Below are 11,908 nucleotides of genomic sequence, written 5' to 3'. Positions count from 1 at the left end.
AATTTCATGCGTTCACGTAATAAATGGTTTCTGAAAGTATTTTTTTTTAAAGTTTCTATGCCTTGCGTATTTGCGCACTAGTTTGGCCCTTGCGTACTTATTGAAATGAACACCACAATTTAATTATCAGTGGAATTTTAAATGAATACGTTTGAAACACAATATGGAATAGAAAGGTTTACAGAAATGCTTAACTTCTGTCAGAAAACATTTTGATGAATGAGAGTTGTCTGTAACAAATTATTCCGTGAAATATTCTATTCAGAATGATATACAACAGCTGAAAAATTAAACAAAGGTTTCAAAATAAAAGTGAAATTTGGGACGAAATGTATAGATTTTGTTAATTAAGAATTTTGTTAATTTTTGTTGCTTAAATGAGGAAAGAGTTCAATCAAATGAGAAAAATAGGGAAAAAACTGCAATCTAAAATTTTGAATTATAGTCTAACACTCCGATAGATTAACTATTAAAGTTTCAAAACCTTAATTATTATTTAAAAATATAAAAATCATAATCTAAAATCTGGTCTGGGATGCAAACTCTGGTCCTGTAACAATAAGCGAAGTTCTGCTTCTAATCGGGAGAGAAGTTTTAATTTTGAAACAATTTCATTGTAAATTATAGTCCCATGGAGACTTATGCACTTATTTAATGAAGAAAAGACTTTGTAATTCCATATGTAGTTATATATTCATTTTACATAATCGTTTGGGAACAAAATTTGCAGCTTGCAACAAATATTTTCTTCCAAGGGAATACTTACAATTTTGACAGGATACGAAATCCATAAAGAGGTCTCTTTCTATAGCCCTTAAAAAATAAATGTTCTGAAGTTTTTTTTGAAGAAAATTCTTGGAACGTAGATAAGTATTACATAAAGTCATTTAAACTGTAATTGTTTTTGAATTTTTGAACTGGGTTTTGTTTTCTTGCCAGATGTTGACAGATTTAGAATAAATATATAAATTGTTTGAAATAATAATATGACGCTTGCGATTGTTTAAAATTTCTAAATGTGTTTTATCCCGGACTTACGCTCTAAGAAAAACTGATGACGTTAATTAAAATGGGCGCGTAATAATAAATATTGAAATATGGTTACTACATTTGCTGTTTTCTAATTTAGTATTTAAGTTAATAATCTCATTCAGGAAACTGTAATGTTTTAAAATTTTCATTGCTATATCCTTCAGAATGTTACAGATTTTTTTAAACTCATTCATTTATTGCTATCACTCAATGTCGAAGTAAAGTAAATTGATTTGATGTTAATTACCATGCCTGAGCAGGTAAATCTAAAAGCAGACATCAATCAAAAATTCTTTCACATGCTCAATCACGACAGGATATGAAAAATGTTTATATATACACATTTATTTTAACAAAAATCTTTATTTTCATATAATTAATTTAGCCTATATTAATTTACATTTATAGTGCTATCCTAATCATAATTTTTCTGCTTCAGAGAGGCACATTGGCGGGAAGGGGAAATTTGAAATGAATTCTTAATTAGCAGTAATATGAAACTGTTATGAGCAACACGAAATAGAAGGAGAAACACGTCAAAATAATATTAAAAATTACCAAAAAGACAATTCGGGTATGGTTTAAATATTCAAAACCAAACAAAAAACTGAAAGCTTTCAGATTTTACATTACGCTTGATGGGGCATTTTTTCCCTTTACATATACATAAAAGTTTCGAGAGCATTTGGGCTAATGTTTCTTTGGGCAAAAAATATTTAAAAACTAAATAAATTATAAAAATGTTTCTCCCGTACAGTTCTGCTATTTCTCGCTCTGAATTTGTTAATTAAAAATTTGTTAAAGGTTTACAAAATATGAACTAGGCAACAAAACGAATACGAAATTCCGAATTTGGGCTTCCGGATGCCCATGTTCGGGAGGACGATTATGTTATTTAAAATCTGATGGCTCTAGATACAGCTGGGGTTTTCACAATGCGAGAAACATACATAAATTCATGCAGATTTTTCATTATTTAATTTCTCTAAATATAATATAGTGCGATAATATTTGGCAGCAACAATTTAAAATGGTGTTCGCCATTTATAATGGAATACCATAAAATGCCGTTTTGAGACTAATAGCCCTTTTGGGCTACCGCCCCTTTGTGCTAAAACTTCTGTCGACTGAGTTTTATTTCAACATTTAATTATTTGTTTTTAATTCCATTATTTAGCCCCAAATTATCTTTCCAACAAATAGTTAGTTAGTTTTGTATCACTTTATTCTTTATCTGATTAGCAGAGCATAATTATTTAAAATGCAAATGTGTGAAAGAATCAGTAAAACACTGTAAGCGTATTTTTTTATTTACATGAAATATTTAAATTCTTTAACAAGAATCCATAATGCTTGATTTACATCAAGTTATCAACTAAACTTGTTTTCGGTCATCGCATCTAGCATTCGAAAATCTAATTTATATTCTTCTCACTCTTTAGTTTAACTTTAATTAGTTCCTTAGACATATAAAAAATTTACTTCACACATCTGAAGACATCTCCTTAGACATCTGAGGTATTTTTCTGATTCCAAAGAACACGTAGAGTAAAGAAATTTATAACACGTAATCGGAAAACAAATCTCACTGCTGAAGTTATACTAAGCTCAAGTATTCGAAGGTTTTGTCGGTATTTAGTATTTCAACATACGTTTAAAGAAATTATCCAGTCAAGTTAAATTATCTTTCAGCCATTGCATTTTTGGAAAAGCATTCAAGGATCTTATTTCTTTTCTTTTTATTTTCAAGAATATTTATGAAGCTTATTGGGAAAAATCTTAACTGTTGGAATTAAAATAATCTTTTACTCTGTTTACAAACACAGAACGATCTTCATCAGAATTCTTCTGACTTCAAAAAGTGTTTATGCTGCTTGTACAAAAATAAAACTAGTTCTGAAATTAAAATATATTTTTAGCTATGCATTGAAACATTTGAAGCTCTCATCTGTATATTTTTAATTATAAGAAATATCTATGAGACTCAATTAAAAAAATTGAGTAAAATACTTTTCAGTCATGGATTCAGAATTGTCGCCCACATTCTTCTGCCTTCAAAAACTTCTTATGGGGGAGGGGAGGTCTGTTGTTGAAATAGTCCAAAAAAGTTACATGTTTTAATGTTACATGTTCTAATATGAAAAATGAAATTTATTTCTGGCGTGCAGACATCCATGAAAAATTTGAAATCGATCTATTTCACGCCTGACTGTACAAAACTTTGATATCTTAACTTGAGAGACAATAGACAATTCCAGGAAACAAAACGGATGAATGGACGGTGTTGCTCTTGTTTTTGTGCCCGGAAGCAAATAAAAAAAATTGTGCAAAATCCTAAGCTCTCCTCATAAGAACAAATTCTACTTCGACGTCTCTCAGACTTTCACGTATTCTGAGGAAACAATTATTATTACAAAACGATTGTCAGATATCGATTAAAGTTTTTAGATTTTTAGGTCGAGGATGTTTCTGTTGCGAATTAATTCCTTGTGATTATCCAATTTCTTACTAAATGGAAAACCGCAGTAAATATTTTGACAATGTATCACTGAATAATATATGATTTATTTCCTTACTAAAGCCAGGGCGAACAGAGTTTATTTTTACAAATGAAGTTGCATTTTTTGGTGTCTTTTATGGATACTGCGACCATGAGACAACTATACATTCGTTATTCAGATTCACGAATTCTGTAAATACTGTATCACGCATACGTGCATCCATGTACAGGTGTGGTTCCCAAAAACATCACATTAATATCACAATAACTTAATCAAGTTAATTATGTTTAATGTTTTTCCATTCAATTCTATTTGTTTATTTGTGTTTATTTGTGTACATTTGTGTATATTTATATTTATAATTTCACCATCAACTGTAATGTATAGTATTGTATTTGTAATGTCATTGTCATCAGCAACTGTATCTCCCGTACCACAAATTCTCTCTGCACATTTCAGTTAACACCGATGCGTGGCGTAAGTACGCCCTGTGTAGGTGTTCATCTCAAGACGTTTAGTGTAAAGGAGCGACACCAGTTTTGCCAATGGCGAGGTTTGGTGCTTCCCACACTTAGTCCTGTCCTATCCTGCTTGGACTTGCAATCTATTTCTGCTTTACGATTAGTGATAATTTAAATTGGAAGTAAAACGAAAAATCTTCCATCTTAAAATATTAACAAATGGTTCAAGGTTATTAGGCTGATGTTTCGTTTACATCCGTTTTAAGTGTGCAGCATCGATCCTTCATATTAACCTATATTCTTCAGCTATTTTATAGCCTAAATTAAATGCTGTTCGTTTCAGAGGTTCAGAAAATAAAAATTACGCAACGAATTTTAAATTTTGCATCTAAATTTAGTGAAATATTCCTCACGTTTAATTTGCATTGGTTTGTTTGCATTGCTTTGCTATTGTTTAAAAAAATGACTCAGTATTTCCAATATTTTTTTTTTATTTACAAATTTTGAGAGTTTACTTAATGTTATTTTGAAAATGATGTATGCTAAACATTTTTCATTACCATGAAGTAAGTGATTTTTAATTAACTGCTTCTTTAAAATTTAAGTATCTAATTTTTAAGTACTATTTTTATGAAAATGATTAAAATTTTATGATACCAAAATTTAAATTTCCTAATTGCTTTACATAATTAACTAACGAATTTAAAGATTTATAATTGGTTTATTTAAGGAAGGTTATTAAAATTACTATAGGAATAATTAGAAATGAGATTATTGTTTAAAATTTTGAATTTTAAGAGCTTTGAATTATTTTAAGAATGAGCTAAATGTGAAAAAGGAATGAGTTAATTTTGAAGCACTGGTACAGAAAAATGGATACAAAATTTTGTTTTGAATATGATGTAGAAAATATGTAATATTTAGAATACTGAGTACAGTTATGATGCATACAAAAATACTAAACATTTTATAAAAAAAACGTATAATTACATGTAAAGATAAGAGTATAGTGAGGCAGTGCTGGTTCAAAACAGAAGCCCTGTTTTTATCTCTGTTATTTGTTTCTTTTAACCTCTTCATATAAGAAAATATAAACTTTGAAGGCTCCCACCTTATTTTTTCATATTTAATTTTTTATATATAAATGGAGTGCGGTTAATTTTTTTTGATAAATGGAATGTATAGTGCAGCTCAAAAGGCCAGTTGCCTTAAATTTAAACAAGAACGGAGGACTTTATAAGCAACTACCAAAGCAAGCGTTAGCGCTCATGATATAGTATATAGTCAGTTTTAAGTGGATTTGCTTAACAGATGAAAGTGTTTGTATTAGAGAAAGCTGTGGGGTCTTCAGGTTTTGTGTAAAATAATAAAATTAGAAATGTAACAATAACAGCAAAACCATAATTTTAATAATACTGTTATAAAATTTGTGATGTTAAAATATAAGTTTTAATAATAAATATTAATTATGTTATGAAAATTTTGAAAATTTTTGTGATTTTTCAAAATAAGTAATGTGCGTGAAAAATTTTTACAACTGTGATATTGTGTTCAAAGCTTTGCAAAGTCTTCCCTGAAAAAAAAATCTAATTATGTGGACTCTAAAATACAAAGACTTTTGGACTGAAAAATTTTAATAGGACTCTAAAATATTATCCAAGTTTATGTTTTGCGATTATGTAAATAATTATTTTGGTCAAAATTTCATGATTTTTATTTTTCAAATTATTTCTTTTTATTCGCTAATGTTTTAATGCTTTCTCACTAAAACCTTTTTCTCTCACTCAGCCCTTTTCTTCTTGAAGGGGGGAATATGTAAAATATAAAATCCAGCTTTCAAATAATAAATTAATACCCTTTAACTCCTGTCTCCATCCTAAAAAAAAGCAGAGCAATAAATTTTCTAACTAAACAAAAAAGATGCGTCATCTACTCTACTGCGCACTTATCGATTAGAACCCAAAACTTGTACATTAAACTGTTATGTGATCTGAAATGGAATGCGTTATAAAAGGTTAATTGGGTCGCAACTCTCCTTCTTCTGTCCTTCCTTCTGCTTCCAGACGCTTTTGTCGCCTTGCCACTATCCATGCAGATTTTACTTTTCTAATTTCGTCCTTTAAGTAGATGCAATCTGTACAAAATTGGCGGTGTATAGCGTACCTATGATAATGTGCATTATACAAAAAATAAAATTATTTGTGGAATTTATGCCATATGTGCAAGTTTTTTGGTTTATGCATCCATCGCTTTAACTACGCAATCAAATTGTCTTCAAGTTATGAAGCAGAGAACCACCGCCGATCCGTTGCAACTTACTTCTACCAAGTCATCTTATTACACACACACACACACACACACATATATATATATATATATATATTGACTGTTGGCACCCTCCAGTTTAAAATACATTTAAACGGATCTGGTGAAAATTTAATCTGAAAAATTATATCAGAATGCAAGAAATTCTAGATATCATTTTGCTGCAGAAAGATGTCTCATACTATAGTTATTTTAGCGCGATGCAGGCAGTACACGCTTTATGTGATAATAAATGTGTTGACTGTGAATTGAACGTATAGTACAGAAGAGGTGTAAAAATAAATGATCACAGCAGTAATCTATTTTATGCCAATTACGATTAGCGAAATAAACTGAATTAGAAGTTTCAGCAAGATAAGACTACCAGCGCACAAACTATAAAACCGCTGACCACAGGTATTTTGAATTGGATTCAGATCACTGTGATTGGTTTGCCTAAGCCCTTTGACTGCGAATTTAAAAAACAATTCTTTTACTTCGTTATCTATCCTAGTAAATTTAGCATAAATAATAAAAGTGATAAATATAAATAAAGTAAATTTAGAATTTTTTTTTTTTTTTTTTTTTTTTTTTTTTTTTTTACAAACAGTTTTTAGACGAAAGGCTGGCACATGTATGTCCCAGCCGTAGTCAATGTTGGGATACATATGTCCCACACGTAGCGATCGACTTGCAATAAGCATACCTATTATTTTGGAAAACTTTATTATATTAAATAGGTTTTACATCGTATGGTACAGGTTAAAGCATTCTTTGCATAACTCAGCATTATACACTGGGCAACACATATTTGTTTTTTTCTCTATGTTCATTATTCATTTGTGTACAACGAATATAGCGGCGTCTTAATTTCGCAACTATTGGAAGATGATCCCCAATATTCAGGAGGTTCTAAGTACTTTTTAAATGAGCAGTACTTTTTAAACTTTTAATAGGACATATATGTCCCATCAGTAGCCAAAGGGTTGAAGGAAACTTTTTATAGGTAACGTGAATACAAGTCATGACTTTGAAAATGTTTTAGTAACGTAAATTTTTCTGGCATCCTTTGGAGCTGTATCCGCTAACAATAAAAATACTGCACTGTTTTCATCTAGGTAAATTTATTTTATTCAATTCACTTTTCTATATTTTTCATTTACAACCCGTATCCATAAACTCTATGCTTAGTCATTTTCTTTAATTAATTTTCCTTGCTTTTTAACTTAAAGACAAGCTTCTTTCATACTTCTTTTGCAAGTTATGTATGTTAATTAGTTTTCAGATGAATTCACAAATGCTATATGATATACAACGCGTTATTCACATATTTAGAAACCAAAACTGAAGTGGCAATCTGGAAAAAGACTTCGCTAACATTTAGATAAAGTTATCTAAATGTTAGAGAAGTAACATATATAACAGAGTTCTGGATCATAATTTATGAAACAAGTGGTTGATGGGGCATTTATAGATCAGTAAATCTAGATTACTTTATCCCTCATCATATCGTATAGCTGTATAACTTCACAAATTACCAATAAGAACAGAGAATATAATCAGAAGGATCCTGAAATTTAATACGCTTGTTTGCTAAGCTAATATTACTTTCTACCTTTTAAATAATTTATAAAGAAATATACTCCACTTCTGATATATTCATTTAAGATTTCGTATTTGTGAATTTATTTTCCGTCTCCTTTGTGTCATCCTCGAATTCTTTCATTTGAATAAAAGAGTATTGAATAATTCTTCGAGCCAAATAATTAGCTCCACGTCATAACAAAGCAATATAATAGTGAACTTAAGAACTTCTTTTTATTCTTAAATTAATTTAAATTGAATTTTACTTTGGAATAAGGATAACGATTTGCGTTATGCCGTCCGGCGCGATCTCTGGCCCAAAAACCTGCATGCAGCTTGGTGTCTCCGTAAATTCTTAAATTTTTGCCCTCGCTATGTTCGGCCACCCAGTGCCTCTCCTTAAATTCTAAACATTTCTTCTTCTTTAGATTTCTTACCTGATACTTGCTAAATTCCAAAAATTTTGTCGCCCCTATATTCTATTCTGCCGCCAGACGCGACCTACCGGCTGCATCAGTTCTGCAGCTGGCCTTGCTTTAGAAACTAAGTAATCTTTGACCTTGAAATAATTTAACAAAATAAGCTGCATCAAGGAAACAAATTCGTTCTCATTCTTATTCTACGAAGAAAAATAAACCGAACCACCCAGCAAGTAAAACGAGCAATGAATATCGATTAATCTTATCGCGAAAGACGCATCCGGTCGCACTACGGTGTTAAAGCGGTGTTAGTCAACGGTTCAAGTCAATAAAGGTCGAATCGATTGACTTTCTTATGTGAAAAATGTAAGATGGATAGAAGTGGTTTGTCTGTTGACCTTAGTTTAACTATTAGTCGATTCTTAGGTCGTTCCAGGGGAAAAAAATCAGGATTCAAATGTCAACGGTCGTTCAAGGTTTTACAGTACAATGTACAGGATAATTAAAAAATTATAACAATTTGGATTCAATTCCCAACTGTTATAATTTTTATTAACGTACTAGAATGACGCACTATATAAAAGTAAAATATCAGAGTTTAGATGGCTCTTTTTTGTTGTTTAAAAAGTTTTTTTTTTAAGAAAAGTGAAAATGGCGTTTAATCAACGACAGTCTATGTATTGTAATCTGCACGATGTCAGCAAGGGGGCAGGGAGAATTTCTCGTTTCGTCTATTCACTTTTCATCCCGTGATCAAAATCGAGTCATTTCATTTGCAGCTATACCCATCCCCCTCAGCAGTTACCTCTGCTGACAAAATCTTTCCAGTTTCATCCACTGTTCTCCCCCACACTTACCTCATCAGAACTCTTTTTGACGGAAGGCTGAGTATTCTCCGACTCATTCCCTTTTCAAAACGTCGTTGTTGAAAGCGTCATTGGTTGAGACGATGAACGTTACGTGATAAATAATAAATAGCTTATTACAGTTTATCTTCTGATTAATACAGCAACTGCTACGAAGTAATTTCAGAACGATGCACAGGTGTGAAATGCAAATCTATTTTCAATCATATGTGATTATTCTGACCTTTAATCTCGATATTTTCCTTTATCTCGTTTTAAATCTTGGGCACGAATTCATCGAAACCTGAATTTATGGAAACCACACGTGGTCATTCAGCTATAATATTCAAGGTAAATCATATGTATTAGACACAAATTTTTAAAATGTCAGTGAGCCTTGGATTTGCCAAAAAAAGTCGCTGCAACGGAATTTCACTGAAAAATTTTGAAGTTTCTGTATTGTAAGTAGGAATTCATCTCTGCATTCCTGACATAGCTATGATCAAGATTGTAAAAAAAAGGGGGGAAATCGTGGCGAATTTACTCCAGTGCAAAAAATTTATAATGATATTCTTGATAGAATATCACAAGATTTACGACTACATCACATAACAGAAATCCTGAAGTTTGAATCTGTGAAATCTATGATGATGATGTACAGACTATGAATCTATGCTATACAGACATCGGCATAATAAATTAGGCTTAGCTTCAGTAGCTAAGACTCTTGATGGCTTAATTTTGCCAGAAAAAAAAGGAGAGAGAGTATTTGAAGTGTCATATTATGTCTTAGAGAATGAATTTATTTTGCTAAGCAAATGTTTCAAAAACAGAAAATTACCTGTGACATTAGCTGGCACAAGAGAATTTAAGACTTCAGGTCAATTCATTCTATTGGAAGCACAAGGTATCCTTCCTGTACGCTTTTTTTTTTCAATAGTCCTACATGAAACAATCATTGAAAATTTTGAGTGCTTCCCTTACAAAAAAAAGTGAGCAGCGAAGTTGTTAATCAACAAAAGAAACTGCTTCTATAACTCCTTCCTTAATGAGATGAAATCTGCTTAAATTGCATTCTTGTCTTTGGAAAACTTAGATATATGTACTAAAACCATTAAAATCTATCATATATATCTGTAAGAATTTAAAACATACTTTATTTGGTTCATGATGGAATATAGTGATAAATACGCGTCATGTTATTATGGTTTTTATACATTACAAATAGCTACTCATTTAATAGATTTCTAATAAAATTCTGTCATTGCGAATAGATATTTATGATTATATGAGTCGTAAAATTCAAAGATCGTCCTTTTTATATATAATATTATATTAATTAATCATTCCTAAATAGTATTATGTAGAATAATAGAAAATTTATTACTGAAATTTAAAATTTTAATTTTTTAATAATTTATATTCTATTTTCGTATATTTGTTGTAATAAATAGTAAGTAAAAATACATAGAAAACAGTTACGCTTATATAACAGCTAAAAATTACAGTTATACTGCTTAGCGTAAAGAGCCGTTTTTATTTCCTTGTACGAAGTAAAAAGGAAGTATTGTGATCGCGAAAAGTTTCAGGCATCATATTTCAACGAAAATATTCATTTTCACCTCTCTCGAATGCAATTTAACGATGTTTTTGCGTGATATCTGTATGTAAGGACTGAATAAAATACTCTTTTCCCCCAAAAAAATTACAAAACTAATTTTAAATGAATTCTGAAGAGAATATTTCGAGGCGTCTGTGTGTACGTACGTATGTATCTCGCATAACTCAAAAACGAGTAGCCTCAGAACGTCGACATTTTGTATATAGGACTGCTATAACATGTAGATGTGCACCTCGTATTTTGGTTGCAATCGGCCGCACCAAAAGTATACAAATATATGTATCTATATATATATATAAGCGGCTTAAGCGTTTGTCGCCAATAGTTTATTAGTTGCTTGCGTAACTGTAATTTCTTTTATTTCCCGTGCAGTGCAGCGCGTGACGAATATTATGAGAAAGCTAAGGAGGAAAAATTAAAAATACTAGAGCACGTGCATTTAACATTTAATAAATAAATTTAACATCTATATATAATAGAATTCGGAAATATGCAACTGGCAAAAACCGGCAAGGATAAAAAAACAAATAAAATGAAATAAATAAATATCTTTATTACATGCGGCTTAAGTGTCTGTTTGTCGCCGATATGTCTTAAGAAATGTACCGTCAGTGGTTTCCTTAATTGCACTCTACTTTAAGCAATTAAGCAAGCAGAAGGGAGAAACCCCTTGGGGCAGTATGCAAAGGGGCGTCCTCGCCGCCTGTCCTGCCTAATTCAGTTTGAATTAGCAGACACCTTTGCACAAATCATTTTAATTACAATTTATAATACCTAGAACAGCGTCATTTCGCATGACCGCCGGGCTTTCTAGTATATATGTATATGTGTATATATCCCCACTGTTACTTGTGTTACTTGGCTCAGTGATCTCAGTTTCTTTACTCTTATATGTTTGTAATTGTTCATTTTTGGCTTTAAAAATGATTGATTATCTGAACTTCGAATACATTCGAAGTTCAGATTTTGAGCGTGAAGGTGCAGTAGAAAAATTAGCGAAGTTAAAAATAGGGAGCAAGGGGCAACTGCACCTTCCCGTTCAAAATCTGAACTTCGACATTCGAAGTATTGCCATGGTAGACTCAATTTGACCAGTGATGACAATCATGTTCGTGTGTGGAGTCCCCGTTGTGAATGCCTC

The 11,908-nt window shown here is 31.1% G+C and overlaps 1 long non-coding RNA gene across 1 annotated transcript in view; it reads left to right on the top strand.

Annotated features, from left to right (window-relative positions):
- Positions 1-4,417: 4,417 nt before the first annotated feature.
- The window catches only part of LOC118204430 (uncharacterized), a 53,443-nt gene continuing 45,952 nt past the window's right edge, over positions 4,418-11,908 (top strand). Inside the window, exon 1 of the long non-coding RNA XR_015042614.1 lies at positions 4,418-4,560. This is a non-coding gene — a long non-coding RNA (uncharacterized LOC118204430). The remainder of the gene's footprint in view (positions 4,561-11,908) is intronic.

The sequence above is a fragment of the Stegodyphus dumicola genome, chromosome 8 (assembly GCF_044657685.1).
Source record: "Stegodyphus dumicola isolate Sdum_Otavi_A_Nest chromosome 8, ASM4465768v1".
Taxonomy (NCBI): Eukaryota; Metazoa; Arthropoda; class Arachnida; order Araneae; family Eresidae; genus Stegodyphus; species Stegodyphus dumicola.
The sequence above is the reverse complement of the archived record's forward strand: the minus strand, read 5'-3'. Positions and strand labels throughout refer to the sequence as shown.